General features: G+C 43.6%; 1 protein-coding gene across 1 annotated transcript in view; it reads left to right on the top strand.

Moving 5' to 3' along the window:
* The window catches only part of LOC126412375 (semaphorin-2A-like), a 1,156,194-nt gene that overhangs the window by 324,798 nt on the left and 813,901 nt on the right, over nt 1–17,495 (top strand). Inside the window, exon 3 of the mRNA XM_050081946.1 lies at nt 7,841–7,875. The gene's annotated coding sequence lies outside the window, so the exon portion shown is untranslated. The remainder of the gene's footprint in view (nt 1–7,840; nt 7,876–17,495) is intronic.

Genomic DNA, 17,495 nt, shown 5'->3' with positions numbered 1-17,495 from the left:
TTATCGGAGACCACTAGGTCCTTGTACCAAAATAATCAGAAAATCTCGCGGAGCAGCTTCCGAAATTTTGCAGGTAGAGATCTGGTTCACCCTGTTTCTCTATATGTCCATCTACACCCATACTCTGAGAAACCATTGTGAAGTGCACGGCAGAGGGTACTTCCCATTGCATCGAGTTATTAGGGCTTCTTCCCTTTCATTTACCGTAAGGAGGGCGGGAAGAATGACTGACTGTTCATATGCCTCTGTGCGCATGTCCTCAGAATTCCTACAGGAGTGACTGGTAGGAGGTTACCGTATATTCCTAGATTCATAATTTAAAGCCGATTCTTACAACTTTGTAATTAGGCTTTCTCTGGACAGTTTGGGGCTATTTTCAAGCATTTGGCAGTTCAATTTCTTCAGTATGTCTGTGGCACTGTACCAAGGTTCAAACAAAACTGTGACCATTCGTGCTGCCCTTCTCTGTATACGTTCAGTATTCCCTGTTAGTCTCATTTGGTATGGATCCCACACACTTGAGCAATATTCTACCATGGGCCGCACGAATGATTCTTAACCAATTTCCTTTGTAGAATAATCACATTTCTATAGGAATGTACCAACTAATCGAAGCCTGCCACCTGCTTTATCTGCAACAGTCTGTGTGATCGCCCCATTTCGTATCCCAACAAAGTTTACACCCGGCGATTTGTATGTGTTGAACTGTTCTAACTGTAACCCGTGGGTACTATAGTCGTAGAATACCTATTTCATTTTGTGAAGTCCATAATTTTACTTTTCTGTACATTTAAAACAAGTTGCACAATTTGAAATCTTACAAGATCCGGCTGATGGTTGGTTACACACTGTGTTATCTCAGTTGCCTCAGAGTGCCGCGGGAGCAGTACTATGTCACTATACTGATATGTGCCTCAATCGATGGTACCAGCTAATAGCAATAAAAGACTTTAAACCCGCCACCACACTACTGCTAAACAAAACAGAGCTTCAGTCTTATCGACAACTGAGACGATTTCCAACAGTGGCCGAAACAGTGGACTAAGTAAAATGACGAAGCGTTCTCGTAGCCGTAGAAGTTTTACTGAAGATGGAAACGGCCGCTGATGCCTGCACTCGCACAGATTTGTGTTAACGCTCTCAACTATTAGATGCTGGCTATTACAGCGGGAGGCACAGAGCTCAGTGGTTTTGCGCATGTGCATGTATATACACTCATGCTGATAAATTAAGGATAATTGCAGAATGTGGTGCCACACAACGTGGCACTACACAAAACAGGCGCTGGCACATAGGGAACACACACGACACATATCGGGAAGTCCACGGTATTGGTGATAAGTTGAGATAACCGTCCCGAAACACATGTGCTACAAAACGTCACTGCTCCCTGCGCATGTACCCCGACATCAATATGGGATATGATCACCATGCACACGTACACAGGCCGCACAATGGGTTGGCATAATCTGGATCAGGTGGTCGAGCAGCTGCTGGGGTATAGCCTCCCATTCTTGCACCAGTGCCACTCGGCGCTCCTGATGTGTACTAGGGGTTTGAAGATGTGCAGCGATACGTCGACCGAGAGCATCCCAGACGTGCTCGATGGGTTTTAGGTCTGGAGAACAGGCTGGCCACTCCATTCGCCTGATATCTTCTGTTTCAAAGTACTCCTTTTCAAGGTACTCCTCCACGATGGCAAATCGGTGAGGCCGTGCGTTATCATCATCTGGAGGAAGGTGGGACCTACTGCACCACTGAAAAGGCGGACATACAGACGTCCCGGTACACCTGACCTGTTACAGTTCCTCTGTCAAAGACATGCAGGGATGTACGTGCACCAATCATAATTCCACCTCACACCATCAAAGCACCACCTCCAACAGCTCCCTTTCACGGACATTAAGGGGTTGGTATCTGGTTTCTGGTTCACGTCAGATGAAAACCCGGCGCGAATCACTGTTCAGACTATACCTGGACTTGTCCGTGAACATAACCTGGGACCACTGTTCCAATGACCATGTACTGCATTCTTGACACCAGGCTTTACGGGCTCTCCTGTGACCAGGGGTCAATGGAATGCACCTTGCAGGTCTCCTGGCGAATAAACCATGTCTGTTCAGTCGTCTGTAGACTGTGTGTCTGGAGACAACTGTTCCAGTGGCTGCGGTAAGGTCCCGAGCAAGGCTGCCTGCAGTACTCCGTGGCCGTCTGCGGGCATTGATGATGAGATATCGGTCTTCTTGTGGTGTTGTACAGTGTCGGCGTCCCTTACTGTAGCTCCTGGACACGTTTGCTGTCTGCTGGAATCGTTGCCATAATGTTGAGACCGCATTTTGTAGGAAACGGATGGCCCGTGCTACGACCTGCTGTGTTTGACCAGCCTCCAGTCGCCCTAGTATTCTACCCCTAATAACGTCATCAATATGTGTTCTTTGAGCCATTTTAAACACACAGTCACCATTAGCACGTCTGAAAACGTCTGCACACTTACTCGCTGCACCGTACTCTGACATGCACTAACACACCTCTGCGTATGTGGACTGCTACCAGCGCCACCGTGCGACGACCGCAGGTCAAATGCACCGCATGATCATACCCCCATGTGATTTAAACCCGCAAACCGCCCACCAGGGTTGTTTCACCATGTATCAGCATTATCCTTAATTTATGAGCGTGAGTGTAGTTCGTTTCTGTAAAGCCGTCGGCGCGCGGACGTCAACGTTGGTCGGGCCGAGTGCAATGCGCTGGTAACCGCTCAGAAACGATGCGACTCGTGCATACGATACGTGGGTGTGGTATACGTTCCAGGGGCAGTTGAAGGCTGTAGCTGGCTCGCAAATCGCACTATTTACGAAATGGATGGGTGCAAAATCCCTATGGTAGCTCTATTAAAACGCATATTTCCACCCTTGACCATATACTAGTTATGTTGTTCTGTCTTTAGTACACATGAATAAAAACTTCAATATCTATTAACATGCTCTACTAAAACGCACATTTCCTCCCTTGTCCATATACTAGTCATGTTGTTCTGTCTCTAGTGCACATAAATAGAAACTTCAATATCTATTGACATTTTATAAGGCAAAAGGAAAGTTAGTAAGGACATCGGCATGTAAAAGTGGCATTACAAATAGTACGATGCAAATTTACAACATTTCTCCACATAAGATAAAAATTATTTAATCATCCTCACTTTTCAGTGAAACCTAGACGCCATAACTGTTCCTAATCAGTAGCAGAAGCATTACAACACGTGAAATACAAAACTTGAAACAGGAAAGTGCCAAACATTTTACTGCAAATAGTGAAATAAAGCCGGTCGAACAAACTCACACCACAGAAAGAGCCCACTTATATTTACATAACATCGAAGTTATAGAATATTCTTCTGTTAAGCTAGTAAGAAAGTATCAGAACTATTAGAGAAAGCGAAGGTCAGGAAAAAAATTAGTTCCAAGTAACGCATCTCATGTCCAGTTCTTCCCTGCGTCTTTACTCATTACGCTATATCGACCATAAGTAATTTATAATCTTTTGTGCATCTTACCACTTCCAGAAAGCTTTAGTTGGAGATACGTTATTAACTGACATTTAATTATAACAAATTGCACTAATAACAATGCGTTTTTGTTAGATCCTCAATATTCCGTTACCTTGAAAGGGCATACTTTCATATTACGCTAGTTACAATAATTCTTTAACCATCAACATGACGTTTCCCGTCATTTTATTGCAACAAATCGCATAAGTAATTACGGATTTTCAGGAGATCTGAAATTTTCTGGTGCTTAGAAACACTGTGTATACACTCATGGGCTTCAACTCAAAGACAACATGGCGTCTCGCGGCTCTGCACTGTAGAAACATCCGACGTAGGTGGCGTTGCTCCATCTCATTGGTCAACTTTCAGAGACACGTTCAGAATATCTGACATGCTAGATATAATGCTGCACCTTCGGAGAGACACCCCAAACGTGCTTTTTTCACGCTATGACGTCAGAAACTCGGCACGCTCAACGCTCAGCGTTCGAGCGCACGATTCGTGTACCGACGGCGTAATGCATACCCGGTACACTTGTCGAAGTCTGTGACGACCTAAGATGTGGCGTGCTAACGCGGCTCGTGCTGGTGGCGAAGATTACAGATGTGTCCGAGTCGTGTGTTCCGGTAGGTAGCGCACTTCTCTCAAAATCCTGCCGAAATCAGGAGCTCAAGACTCAGTTTCATATTCTACTTCCCTCTAACCTTCTAATGAGCTCTTTCCAGAAATGCAAAGGGAGAAACGTCTGATCACAATCATTTCTGAAGGAAAGCTGGGGTGTGTGCAAGGCTCAGATACAGGCTTCCCGGCGGGAAATTTGATTAGGAGTCTAGCTCTGTGTTTCTGCTGCTAGCCTGACGCGCGGCGATTTCCCATGGGTTTCCCATCGCAGAATTCCAGCCTTAAGCGAACACTGGGAGCATGGCAGAGCGGGCAGAGGGAAGGGGGATTGTTACACTTAGTAAAAAAATTTGCATTCGTCTGCAAACAAAGTTCACATGGATCAAATAAGACTGGGATTCCTTCAAGCCATATCATTTCTGCACAAACCAACAATCGTCAGCCATAAGACATAATGGTAAATCAAGTCCAGATCTATTACACAGATTCCAAACAGAAATTAGAAGAATATGCAATACTTTTAGCCCCCCAAAAACGCGCTAACGAAGTCCAGTCTACTCCATCATAAGTACTTTAACTGTTTTAGTTAACATAAGTGAAATATCACGTTAGACGAATAAGTACAGGAAAGCGGGGGAATAGCGCGCAATTAAGCAAAAATGATTATTTTGACACATTCATTACAAGTAATCAAAAACAAACCAGGCGGAGGAAAGCTGTAGTTGCTCTACTTCTACTGTACTACACCAGTTTAAGTGTAAAACACACAGCACTGGAAATGTCACCAAGATGCGACTGCTCTCTATTCTCCACCCTATGGGATGTTTGTCGCCAGTGATTGGCAAATTGAGGAGGGAAACTTATATTAAATACTAACGGAGAAACCCGGCTTTGCCCAGGTATTTATTTACAAATGTGCACGCAGCGTCTGGCATTGTGCTTAATGTTTATGACGTCATATAAGTATGTGTTGTACAACGCTATAATATTGTAGGTACATTAAGCGACATACATGGATACTGTTTGCAAATGTGTTGCGGACGGAGTTAGTTCCAACGAAGTAATAAATTTAAACGTCATGCATGATGCAGCAGTTTCTCAGGCATGTGACTGTTTATGAAGCCGAATTTCCTAAACTGTGTGTCGTAGAATGATATAATTTTGGATTTACATTCAGTGGTAAATGTGCATACTGTCTGTAAAATGTGTCGCGAATACAGTTAGTATTAAATAAGTAATAAATAATAACGTCACGCCTCGTGTGGTATTTTGACTGCTTGAACAATGCAGAAATGGTAAGCGATAAACATTTTTCCTTTCATAATGTTGTATGGGTTGTTAGCGAGAAAATTTTTTTTGTAAAGGTTTCAATGTAGAGTCTTGTACCAAGGGATCAAAGGAGAGGATATTGTTATGGGTGGACGGTATCCTCTTTCTATAACACAAATGCACACGTGGATTAATACGATTCTTTATTTACATGAACATTTACTGAACCGGTCTAGAGTCCATGTGTTGTGGTACAAGCTCATCAGTAATAGTCCTCTTGGAGACAATATTAGTAATCTTGCTATTACAATCTTCAGTCTCACTGCTGGTAAGTATACGTCCCGCTGTAGGCTATAAACTAGTCGCTATGTACTGTCGTGGTCTGTGACGTGAACTGAGCCTGCTCTACATATGGACTGACAGACGCCAAACTGGAAGAGTGAGTCAGTGAGGCAGAATTCGCCTAAATACGTGCTGTCGACAGGGCGTTGGCGGCCTGTTGCTTGTCGGTGTGTATGTGGCCTCTCTCATTATAGACACACTTCATCTAGCTCCTACTATCGATCTTTGCGTTACGTCTTTGCCATCCGCTGTGCTGGCGACAGCTTACGCCAGCACATTCAAATTATGTGTAAAGTTTGTCGCAAGTAGGTAATGGCCTTGCCGCAGTGGAGACACCGGTTCCCGTCGGATTGCCGAGGTTCGGCGCTGTTGGGCGTGGCCGGCGCTTTGATGGGTGGCCGTCCTGGACGCCGTGTGCTGTTGCCATTTTTCGGGGTGCACTAGGCTTCGTGATGCCGGTTGGGGGAGCTACTCGACCGAATAGAAGGGAGAACCGGTAGAGGTACTCAAGGTACCCTCCGCCACACACCGTCAGGTGGCTTGCGGAGTATGGATGTAGATGTAGATGCAGGTTTAAAACTGCGTTACAGGAAGTAGGAAATTTATAGTCCAGTTAGTTGTTGTGTGCATTATGTATTACCTACGTTTAACAGAAAACTTAGGCAAATGAAAGAAAAAAGCAGCAGAAAATTGGAACCATCTGAAGCTACCAGAATAAAAGAAAATTTTAAAATAGGTAATATTAATTACCACCCACATATTATATGTAGGAATCAAAAGAAGATAAATGAAAGGTACAGAAATATAAAATGAGCACATGAGAGATTACGGTGCGCCACTGCCTGAGTACCTGACGGGGAAAGAATAGCCCCACAATCGGCTTATTACTGTACACTGATGTGACAAAGTGATGGAGTACCTCCTACTATTGTCTTGGACGTCCTTTCTCCCGGCGTAGTGGAGCAACTCGAGGTGGCATGAACTCAACAAGTCGCTGGGAGTCCTCTGCACAAACGTTGAGCCGTGCTGTCTCTATAGTTGTCCGTGATTATAAAACAGCTGTCTGTCAGTGCAGGATGTATTTTGGACGAACTGACCTCTCGATTATGTCCCATAAATGTATGACGGGAAGCATGACGGGCGATCTGGATGATCCGCTCAAACTGATCACTATGTTCTTCAAACCAATGGCGAACAACTGTTGCCCTGAGACATGGCGCTCTGTCATCCGTAACACAGAGCCATTTCGACCTCAATGATCTGTTCAGTTGCATCAGAGAAACCAGTCCATTCCGGGTAAACGCAGCCCACACACCTATGGAGCCAGCACCACCTTGCACGATTCCTCGTTGACAACTTGGGTCCATGGCTTCGTGGGGTCTGCGCCACACTCGAACCCTACCATCGCCTGTTACCAAGTGAAATCTGGACTCAAATGACCATGCCATGATTTTCCAGTGATCTAGGGTCCAAGAGAGGAACTGCAGGTGATATTTTCACGGTGTTAACAAAGCCATTTGCTTCGGTCGTCTCCTGCCATCGCCTATTAACGCTAAATTTCGCAGCGCTGTCCTATGGCAGACGTTCGTCGTACTTCTCACATTGATTCCTGTGGTTATTTCGTGCAGTGTTGCTTCTCTGTTACCACTGATAACTCTACGCAAACGCAGCTGCTCTCGACCGTTAAGTCAACGCCGTCGGTCCCTGCGTTGTCCGTGCTGAGAGGCAATGCTCTAATATTTGGCTTTGTAGGAACACTCTAGACGCTGTGGATCTCGGAATATTGACCAAGTTCGAAATGGGATGTCCGACGCATCGATTTCCATTTACCATTCCGCGTTCAAAGTCTGTTAATTCCAACCATGCGGCCATAATCACGTCGGAAACTTTTTCACATGAATCGCCTGAATACAAATAACAGCTCCGCCAGTGAACTGTCCCTCCCCTTTTATAACTTGTGTGTGCGCTGCTACCGCCATCTGTATATGTGCATATTTCTGTCCCATGAGTCATTGTATGTACAACTCATCTTCAGTAATGGCCCTACGTTTTTCTTTACAGACGCTGCAATACGAGGGCCTGCACTTCCGCTAAAGGTACGTACTACTTAAATCTACATCTAGGATAAAATTAATATTATAGCCTGATGAGGCAAAATACTATCGCCATCAGTTTTGAAGCGTATTGGTCCACGAAATACGGTGGTGATTCTACGTCTCATGGATTCGACACAAGTCCTTGGTAGGTTTCCGGAGGTGTGTAGTACCACACGTCTACGCACAGATCACGCAGTTGCCGTACGTTACTGTCCTGTGATTTATGGACTTAGCTGACGTTCGCAAGCGTCCAAGATGTATCCATCGGGGGAATCTGGTGGCCAAGAGTTCGACGTGAGTGTACTATCATGCTCTTAAAACCACTGTAGCACAGGTCCGGCCTTCTTATAACGATAATTACCATGCTGGAAGACGCCATCGCCGTTGGCGAAGACATCGGGCATGCAGGTGGTCTGCAGTAATGTCCATCTAGTCCATGGCTGTCATGGTGCCTTCGATTACTACCACAGGTCCCGCGGAAGCTAGGTGAATGTCCCACATAGCATAGAACTGAGCCCATCAGCTTGCATCAGTGGCACCTGTTTTGAGCTGCCGCCATCCAATCTCAATGAATCCAAGTCCACTGGCATCATAGCTGACTATCATATTGGGTCACCCTGGAAATTCTTAGGGATCGTCTGCTGCGCCCATGATCAGTGTGCGCTGAACTATGCTTCGAAATACTTCTGTTTGTACCTGCACTGTTCTCCGTCGTGAGCTACTGACCAGACCGCCACCTATGCTGCTTTAAAGAGCGAAAACGCTCGATCTCCAGATTTGTGAAGAGACGTGGATGGCCTACAACTTTTTCACCATCCTTCAAACACTTTCCAGCAGGAAGCGAAAAGCCGACCATTTTCCCCTTTCCGTGATGCTCATTCCCAGGCGCTGGGCCATAACAATCTGCTCTTTGTCTCAAAGTCGCTTACGTCAGCGGATTTCCCCACTTGCTGCCCACGTAATTGCTAGAATAATCCCAATTCGTCACTTCTCCACTTCCCTCACCGCGTCATGTTCCCGCAGCGTCACCAGGTGCTGTTGAATCTCGCGGTGTGCAGTGGTCGTGTTATGACACATCGTTCCGCTGGGAAATTAGTCTCTGAAGTAAGTAGCTACTCACCTTTAAAAACCTTCTCACGTCTCCGGACAATGTAATATCGATGTACTACTGTGGTTCTGATAACTTTTTGTTCCGTTACGAGTTCCAGAAAACGTTTAGTTGTTCATAAATATTGGCCACTAAAACATGAAACTCATTATGCACTTCCGCTGTATATGGATCTGTAGCGGAAGGCAACACATAGCAATAGAAATACGTAACACTGTGCAACACACTATTAGTTATACATAAGCCTCAGTATGTTATGCAGTACATGAGAAACAGTTTTAGCCCCTATTTTTGTACTAATGAGATTGCGGCATGGCGACTATTTGGCAATAAAAATATGAAGTTACAGCTATAGAATGGCTCTGAGCACTATGGGACTTAACTGCTGAGGTCATCAGTCCCCTAGAACTTAAAACTAGTTAAACCTAACCAATCTAAGGACATCACACACATCCATGCCCGAGGTAGGATTCGAACCTGCGACCGTAGCGGTCTCGCGGTTCCAGACTGCAGCGCCTAGAACCGCACGGCCACTTCGGCCGGCTTACAGCTATAGAACTGAAAGTTGCTTTAAATAGAAGATTTTTTTGTTCGAACCACAAAGATAATAATCTCTGTAAGGAAACAAATCACACGTGGCAGTTCATCATTTTTTTCACAGACGGAAGATAACTGGGAGAATATGAATCGTCAGACGCAAAAATGTTACCTGTAGATGGATGAAATTTAATGATCGCTCTAAAGTTAATTTGATCCTGTATAGAAGTTCTGTAACAAAAGTGCCCGAGAAGCGAACCAAACTACAATTTAACTATGTCTGGTCGGAGCTGTTTACCTTGCAGCTGATTAATCTTTCTTTAAATAGCACGAACTTCAGTGGAAACAGCTTATCCCTGACATAAAGTGTCTTCTCAAACAACATTTCATGCTTAGCAAAAACTCCTGACACCTAAAAGCACCAGAGTACTCCTCACCCCCCCCCCCCCCCCAGAGTGTGCCAGCTCATTTTCTAACAACCCTAAGCCAACCAAGTGTGCCCACTGCGCTTAGCCCGAACATTCATTGACGTCTAGTAATCAACAGTGTTTCTCCGTATTCCAAGAAGAATCGCAGCGGTATTACGGGCTAATGGGGCTCCAACCCCTTGTTAATAAACCATTTGCAAGTAAGTACAGGCGATCACATTATTTTGCCTATCCCCCGTACGTTCTACGAATGTATTCCGTTTGAAGGCTAGAGAACACAGAAAATTCAGCAAAAACTCGTTGTTATTGATACAATATGTATTAAAATGACGGGAAACGTCAGATTGTATTGTTCTTTACAAGATTTGTTGTAATCGTTAAGTGTAATGTAGTAAAGTAATGTATTCGATAGAGACGAGTAGTTACGAAGTAATGAGTGGCTGGCTGAATTCTCGCTATTTCCAATTTTTTTAATCCCCTTCGCGTTTTCTAAAAGGTTCGGGGACGTTTTTATTAATTTAAAAGTATATTCAATATTATGGAAATATAGCGCGGGCTCTCTCAGGAGTCAATTCGTTCGGTTTTGTGGAAATGCCAAGGAGCATGCACCAACGAATTGCAAGATTGCTTTCGTATGTCACTACACGATTCGATCGCAATTCGCTATTTATGTATTCACCCAAAAAACATTCTAGATTATGGGATACATAATTCTTCAATAAATACCGTTTTATGGTTTTGTACACACACACACACACACACACACACACACACACACACACACTTACATGTTTAACAGTAATAGTGCACTGAATAAATGATTTTTTCAAAAAATGGTTCAAATGGCTCTGAGCACTATGGGACTCAACATCTTAGGTCATAAGTCCCCTAGAACCTAGAACTACTTAAACCTAACTAACCTAAGGACATCACACACACCCATGCCCGAGGCAGGATTCGAACCTGCGACCGTAGTAGTCCCGCGGTTCCGGACCGCAGCGCCAGAACCGCTAGACCACCGCGGCCGGCAATGATTTTTTTCTGGCTTTATGTACAAGAGATAGCACTAAATGCAGTAGGATATTTTGTAACTTCCAGTTTCAAGGTTTGTAGTTCACATTTTCTGAAAACTCTGTTACGTAATGGAAAGAGGGACCAAGTAAGAATGAACTTTGGGTTCTACTACAGACTGAGGGAAATTATTACATAGTTTTTATCTTGTGTTGAAAAGTTTTTAAATTTGTATCGTACTATTTTTAACGGAACGTTTAAGAGATGATACCCTTACAGACCGAAGATGGAACTTTCCTTTTTGTCTTATAACATATTTGTCTATATTGAAGTTTTTGTTTGGGGAATGAGCAAAAAGTTACCGGAATTTCTTAACTTCACGGACTTTATACATCAGATTTTCAAAAGATTTTTTTAATCTTGCTGGTACACATGTTCTTGATAACTGTTCGCATTTTCAGCTGTCTTGCTTATTTAGTTTGTTGTTGACAGGCGAAAAGGTTAACCAAGTTTTCGAGTGCTCGGCAAAATTTTAGTTACCAAGAAGATGGACCAAAGAATGTGGATTAAATTTTCCTTTAAAAATTGAATAAAGTGCAGCACCACATTCGAAGTGTTGACTGTGGATTTTGGCGAATCTACAATGAGTAAGACAACAGTTTACGACTGGTGTAAACATTTCAAAGCGGGACGAGGGCGCGTTAAAAACGACGACCATCACAGACGCCATAGCGCATCAGTTACTGACAACAGAAGAAGTTAAGTAAATAGTACTAGAAAATCGCCGAATCACCATCAGAGAGGTTGCAGATAATGTCGGCATGTTCTTTGGCTTATGCCGAGCAATTTTATTCGTATATTTTGGGCATGAAACGTGTAGCAGCGAAGTTTGTTACGAAATTGTCGAGTTTCGACCAAAAACGACTTCGCGAAAACATCACCCAGGAATTGCTGAATGAAGTCGACAAAGATCCAGAACTTCTAAAGAAGGTTATAACAGGTGACGAAACGTGGATGTACGGGTATGACGTTGAAACTAAGGCTCAATCGTCCCAATGGAGCCAAGACCGACAAAAATTCCCCTCCCGCCGGAGGTTCGAGTCCTACCTCGGGAATGAGTGTGTGCGTGTGTGTGTGTGTGTGTGTGTGTGTGTGTGTGTGTGTGTGTGTGTGTGTGTCGATCTTGGCATAAGTTAGTTTGAGTTAGTTTAAATAGTGTCTAAGTCTAGGGATCGGTGACCTCAGCAGTTTGGTCCCTTAGCGAGTCACACACATTTGAACATTTGAAAAAAATTCGACAACTTCGATCACATGTGGACGTTCTTCTCACTATTTTTTTCGATTTATATGGGATAGTGCATCACGAGTTCCTGCCTTATGGTCGTAATGTCGATAAGGAATTCTACTTGCTTTAAGCAATCCGAAGAAAAAGACCAGAAATGTGGCAAAACCGCAAGTGGAAACTGCATCACGATGATGCTCCCTCTCACGCCACGGCGCTTGTTCGCTATTTTTTTTTTAGCAAAAAACAAAACCGTTATGTTGCCTCAGCCACCGGACATGGCCGTCTGCAATTCCTCCCAATTCTCGAGGCCGAAGAGAACCATGACAGGACGTAGTTTGGCCGCCATTTATGAGACAGAAACAGAATCGCTGAAGGAGCTGAACACCAAACGAAAAGTGAGTTCCAGATGCGCCTCCAAGATTGGAAAAAGAGCTGGCAGAAGTGAATTACATGTGAGGGGCATTCCTTTAAATGGTATAAAGCTGATGATGGTGAATAAGTATACTTTAAGAAAAACAAAAATTCCCGTTAGTTTTTGATTTCACCTTGTACATCTACTATAGACAGGACAACATGATTGGCATTGGACGAGGGAGGAAATGTGTGATTTAGCAGAACTAACGTAGGAAATATATTCGTGTTCATTTCTGTAAAAAAACTGTGTGATTTGCGAGTCAGATAAAGCCGACAACTCTCCATCGCTGCGGTCGCAGTTTTAACGTCCCCGTCAACCTCTGCGTCAGTTACCTCCTCTCGTGTGAGGACGGCTGTGACTAATGTGCGAGGTGCGAGGCTGAAGCGAAAACATAATAGCCGTACGTACACAACTGTACTCAACAGAGGGTGATATGCTTTTCGCCGGAGGAGAAACCTATCAGGCAACAAAAAACGCCGAGGAATACGTAACGTAAAGTTTACTTCGTGTTAACCTACGTTGAAAGGAATATAGCGACGAGTTAGTGGAAGATCCTAAGCAGTTCTGAGAACTGCGAGGTCACCACGCGGCATGCTTCCGGAAGCGACTGTACCGCGCCGCGCCGGCCCGTATGGAATCCGGACCGATCGGCCTTTCCACCAGTCGCTCGGTTATTTTCGCCGCAAGAGCGAAAAAGCCCGGCGCCGAACAATGGCCAATAAGAAACGGCGGTGGAGTGAAAAGCAGTTAAAGTTTTCAGTAAAATATTATATCACATTCGGCGGCCGCGGGGCTGCCCCGTTAAGATCGCATCTCGGCCACCGCCTCCGCCGCCCCCGCACCGCCCCCCCCCCCGGTGAGTCTCGTTCTTGCGCGGATGTTCGGCATTAAAACTCAGCAGGCTGAAAACTTGTTTCGCGTCCGGCGGTCTCGAAACCCACACTTTTTCCTTTTTTGTTCACAGTCGTTTAGAGCTCGTCTGTACGGACTACGTGTTTTTAGAACAGGCTGTTTTATAGGCTTGCTGTTGGAATAAGGTCGTACTGTTCGCAACGAATCAGCGACGAGGTTGCTTTCGTTTTTCAACGCACCGCCAAGTGCTGTACCTTGCTCGACTCATTTGACGATATGAACCGCAGGCTAATAAAAGTAACAGCTTGGCAGGCTCGGAAGATTCGAAGCAAAAGAACAAATTTTCCGACAAGGCATTGCAGGTAGTGCGAAAGTTGTCAGCCACCGTCCTACATAACTTAGTTCTCGGCAGTATGGCTCCACCCGTCTGCGTTGAGAGGGAGCACTCGTAAGACAGTTCAAGAAAGTTGGGTTGATTTGAGGCAGGAGACCAAACTGCGAGGTCATTGGTCTCATCACAGTAGGGAAGGAAGTCGGCAGTGCCCTTTCAAAGGAACCATCCCAGCATTTGCCTGAAGCGATTTAGGGAAATCACGGAAAACCTAAATCAGGATGGCCGCACGCAGGATTGAACCGTCGTCCTCCCGAATGCGAGTCCAGTGTGCTAACCACTGCGCCACCTCGTTCGGTGCAGCACAAGAAAACCATTGACCATCCAGAACTGCACATTTGCCAGGCCAGGGCCGTATCTAGGATTTGCAAACCGCTAGGTTTAACCTGTGTTGCGTATCCTGCCAGGGGGAAATGTGTGACAACTAACACGCAAAAATAGAGTTTTAGAACGATTTTAGAATTAAAAGCAATCCTGAAATTACATTTTATTATTTAATCGTACAGCATTTTACTGTAAAATTTAGGGTACAATAAATGGCTTAAGTATAAAAAAACGAAAAAATTATGTTATTAAAATATTCAACACGATTTATAAAAATAGCAAATGGCAGCTATAAACAAACGTGTTTTTCTTGAAATTTTCCCGGCGGATGGAATGTTCCCTCCCTCTTCGATACTGCATCTGGAATATTATTAACTGTTGTACCGATGTTTCGACTGACAGCCTTCCCCCCATTCGCTCGGTCTGTCGCTTTCTTGAAAGATTTTTAAGTCTCTTTACACTGTGGAGTAAACATATGTGTGTAAAGTGCTTTAAAAATCTTTCAAGCGACGCGTCTTGAGAACAGTTGAATCGTTGTAACCCGAAATATCAGTACAAGAGTTAACAATTTTCGGAATGCCTTCCCAAGGAATGATGAAAAAAACAGAATTCGAACCTGCGACCGTAGCGGTCGCGCGGTTCCAGACTGACGGCCCAGAACCTCTCGGCCACACCGGCCGGCAATACTCAGTACATGGTTAAAAAAATTCCATTCGTCTCTGTTTATATAGGCCTAGTAAATATGTGAGCAAATGGAAGTATCGTGAAGCAGTGTGTATGTCTGCCGAATTTCAACAGCTGTATTTTATGATGCTGTATAAATATTGACAACTGATTAATGAGAAAAAGAAGTTTCATTTAATGTATCTCAGAGTACATGATGCTATTTCAGATATTAAAAGTCTAGAAAATTCATCGCTGAAATTGGTAACTCTTGTCTCTTTTCGTCCCCACGTAATACATTTTAAGTGTGCGTCGATCTTATAACATTTTCTGCTGCTGGCAAAACATGTGATTCTGTACACACTTTTAGGAACTCTGTACCTCAAAAAATCGGAAAATATCAATACTTAGGTACTCTACTGAAACAGCAGAAAGTAATTCAAAATATGTAACTGAATATCCACACGATAATTATAATTTACAGGAATTCGAGTAGCCAAGACTACAGAGCCAAGTGCGAGTCGCCAGTCGGAAGTATGTAGACTTAGGGTTAAAACACATCGTGTAGCATGAATTGTCACTCTAGAACCATTAAAAGTCTAGAAAATAACGTTTTAAAGAAACCTGGACTGAGCAGGATTCGAACTCACGACCTTTAAAACTCTACCCCAGTGCTACAAAGCCACATTATTAATTCTGTAGGGTTCATATACTTTTACTTTCATGGAGGGGATGTATCAGTAAAAATGTTATTCGGTAATTTTTTATTTTCGTTGTGTAGGCATTAAAGCATATAGAAATAAACTGATTGTTCGATACACAAAGAAACCAAACGAGCTTTCTAACAGTTTCTTCATTTCTTAGGAAAACGAGCGTCGTATATCCATCTTCACTTCGGTTTTTGCACCCAACAGCGGAGCAACCAGGCATTCCTCTTGACTGTCCTTGATGATTTTGTAAGTCATATTATCAGTGACGGTCAGTAAATCACTTTAAATAAAAATTTTGCCTCTAAAATTGCTATGAATTTCTAAAAGTATCGTCATAGATCCGATCAACAGAGTGACTGTAAGGTAATTTACGTAAATATAACCGACAGAGAACATGCAAAAGTCCTTCAATATTACCGTATTACAACCTGTACATAATTGTACAATGGAATTGGCGTTCGAAGCGTTGAAGCGAACCAATGGTACAGAATCACACACTGTATTTATTTACACTCGTGCCAAGTCAGCGACAGTTTGGTAAAAACATGGCGTCCTCGGCTCTTAACCAATCATGGACGCTATCACCATTCGCCACTCTCTCCCTCTATATAGGTTCTCTCGGTCGCAAGAGGAGCAACTGACATCTCGCGGCGGAACCGCTGAACTAGGGGAGTCAGCACACTTCCTCTTCTATTCGCCATGTTCACACACTGACTCCCAAACTTCGACCATAGATACCAGTAGACTGGCCCTGCTGTGCAGAAGCTATAGGGCTGGTGTGGCTCCAACATAAACACGTGACTGTTGGCAAAACGTGGCGGGATTTCAAATCTACGGTCTGCCATGCTATGTTTGTATCGTATTTTACCCACATTTCTCAACTGGCTGCCAAACGCTTCCAACAAAAATTACTTTTTTATTTGCGAAAAATTATGTCAGAACTACATTTGACCTGGATTTGTTCACAGTACCATTCATAAAATCTAACAAATACATCGAACTCCCCTCTGGTGGGCAGCGGGACGAAATTACTATAAACTATCAATGAAAGTAAAATGTCGTTAAAATTCTTTTAAACAATAAGATTGGGCTCGTGTCAAGACTTTAAACATTGGATTCGCCGCGTTTTGAGCTCTAGTCACTTATAAAAGAAAATGGGATATGGGAATTACGTCAACTATAGGTGCCAAAATTTTCGACTTTAGGAGCAGGTCCATTTTAGAGTATCAATTTTAGGTGCACTTCAAAGGTTCAGTTTCTACTATTTTTACAAAACTTTAAACTATCAGTTTAAAAAAAAAATGATATTTTAGATGAAAGGTGAGATTTTGAAGTTTCAGAAAATAATTTTGGAGCCTACATTTATTTAATAGTATTAGAAGGTGGAAAAAAATTCTCGTCATGTGTCAGCTATAGGTGCTCTTACCTTATTATAATCTCACTTGTATATACAAAAAGGCGCGTATGTGCAGATGGCTTAAGGTTTGTCCGATTCAGGGCCGGTATCCAAAGCTGCCTTCGGTTTTCATCCTTAGGGAACCTATGAGTAGGAACGAGAAACAGTTATGCTTACTTCTGTAACCGAATTATCACAGATACTTTCCAAAATGTAGTTTGAGTCTGACTTTACAGGTATCACTTTCAACACTTTCATTTACGTGATAGTCTATTTCAAGTGTAAAAACATATAAAAGTCACTTCAGCAGATTTCAATAAACGCATCTGTACTATCATAGAAACACTTACAAGTGAAGTGTAATGCCATTTTCCCCGACAAAACGCTGAGTACAGCCATAAGCGCAAAACGAAACAACCATGTTTTGCCAACATTCACGTGACCTTAGCCCAGAGGTGTTGGAGCCACGAAAATGACGTCAGGGCCAGTCTATTATATTT

The sequence above is a fragment of the Schistocerca serialis genome, chromosome 7, assembly GCF_023864345.2.
Source record: "Schistocerca serialis cubense isolate TAMUIC-IGC-003099 chromosome 7, iqSchSeri2.2, whole genome shotgun sequence".
Taxonomy (NCBI): Eukaryota; Metazoa; Arthropoda; class Insecta; order Orthoptera; family Acrididae; genus Schistocerca; species Schistocerca serialis.
This window is presented reverse-complemented; position numbering and strand designations above follow the sequence as displayed.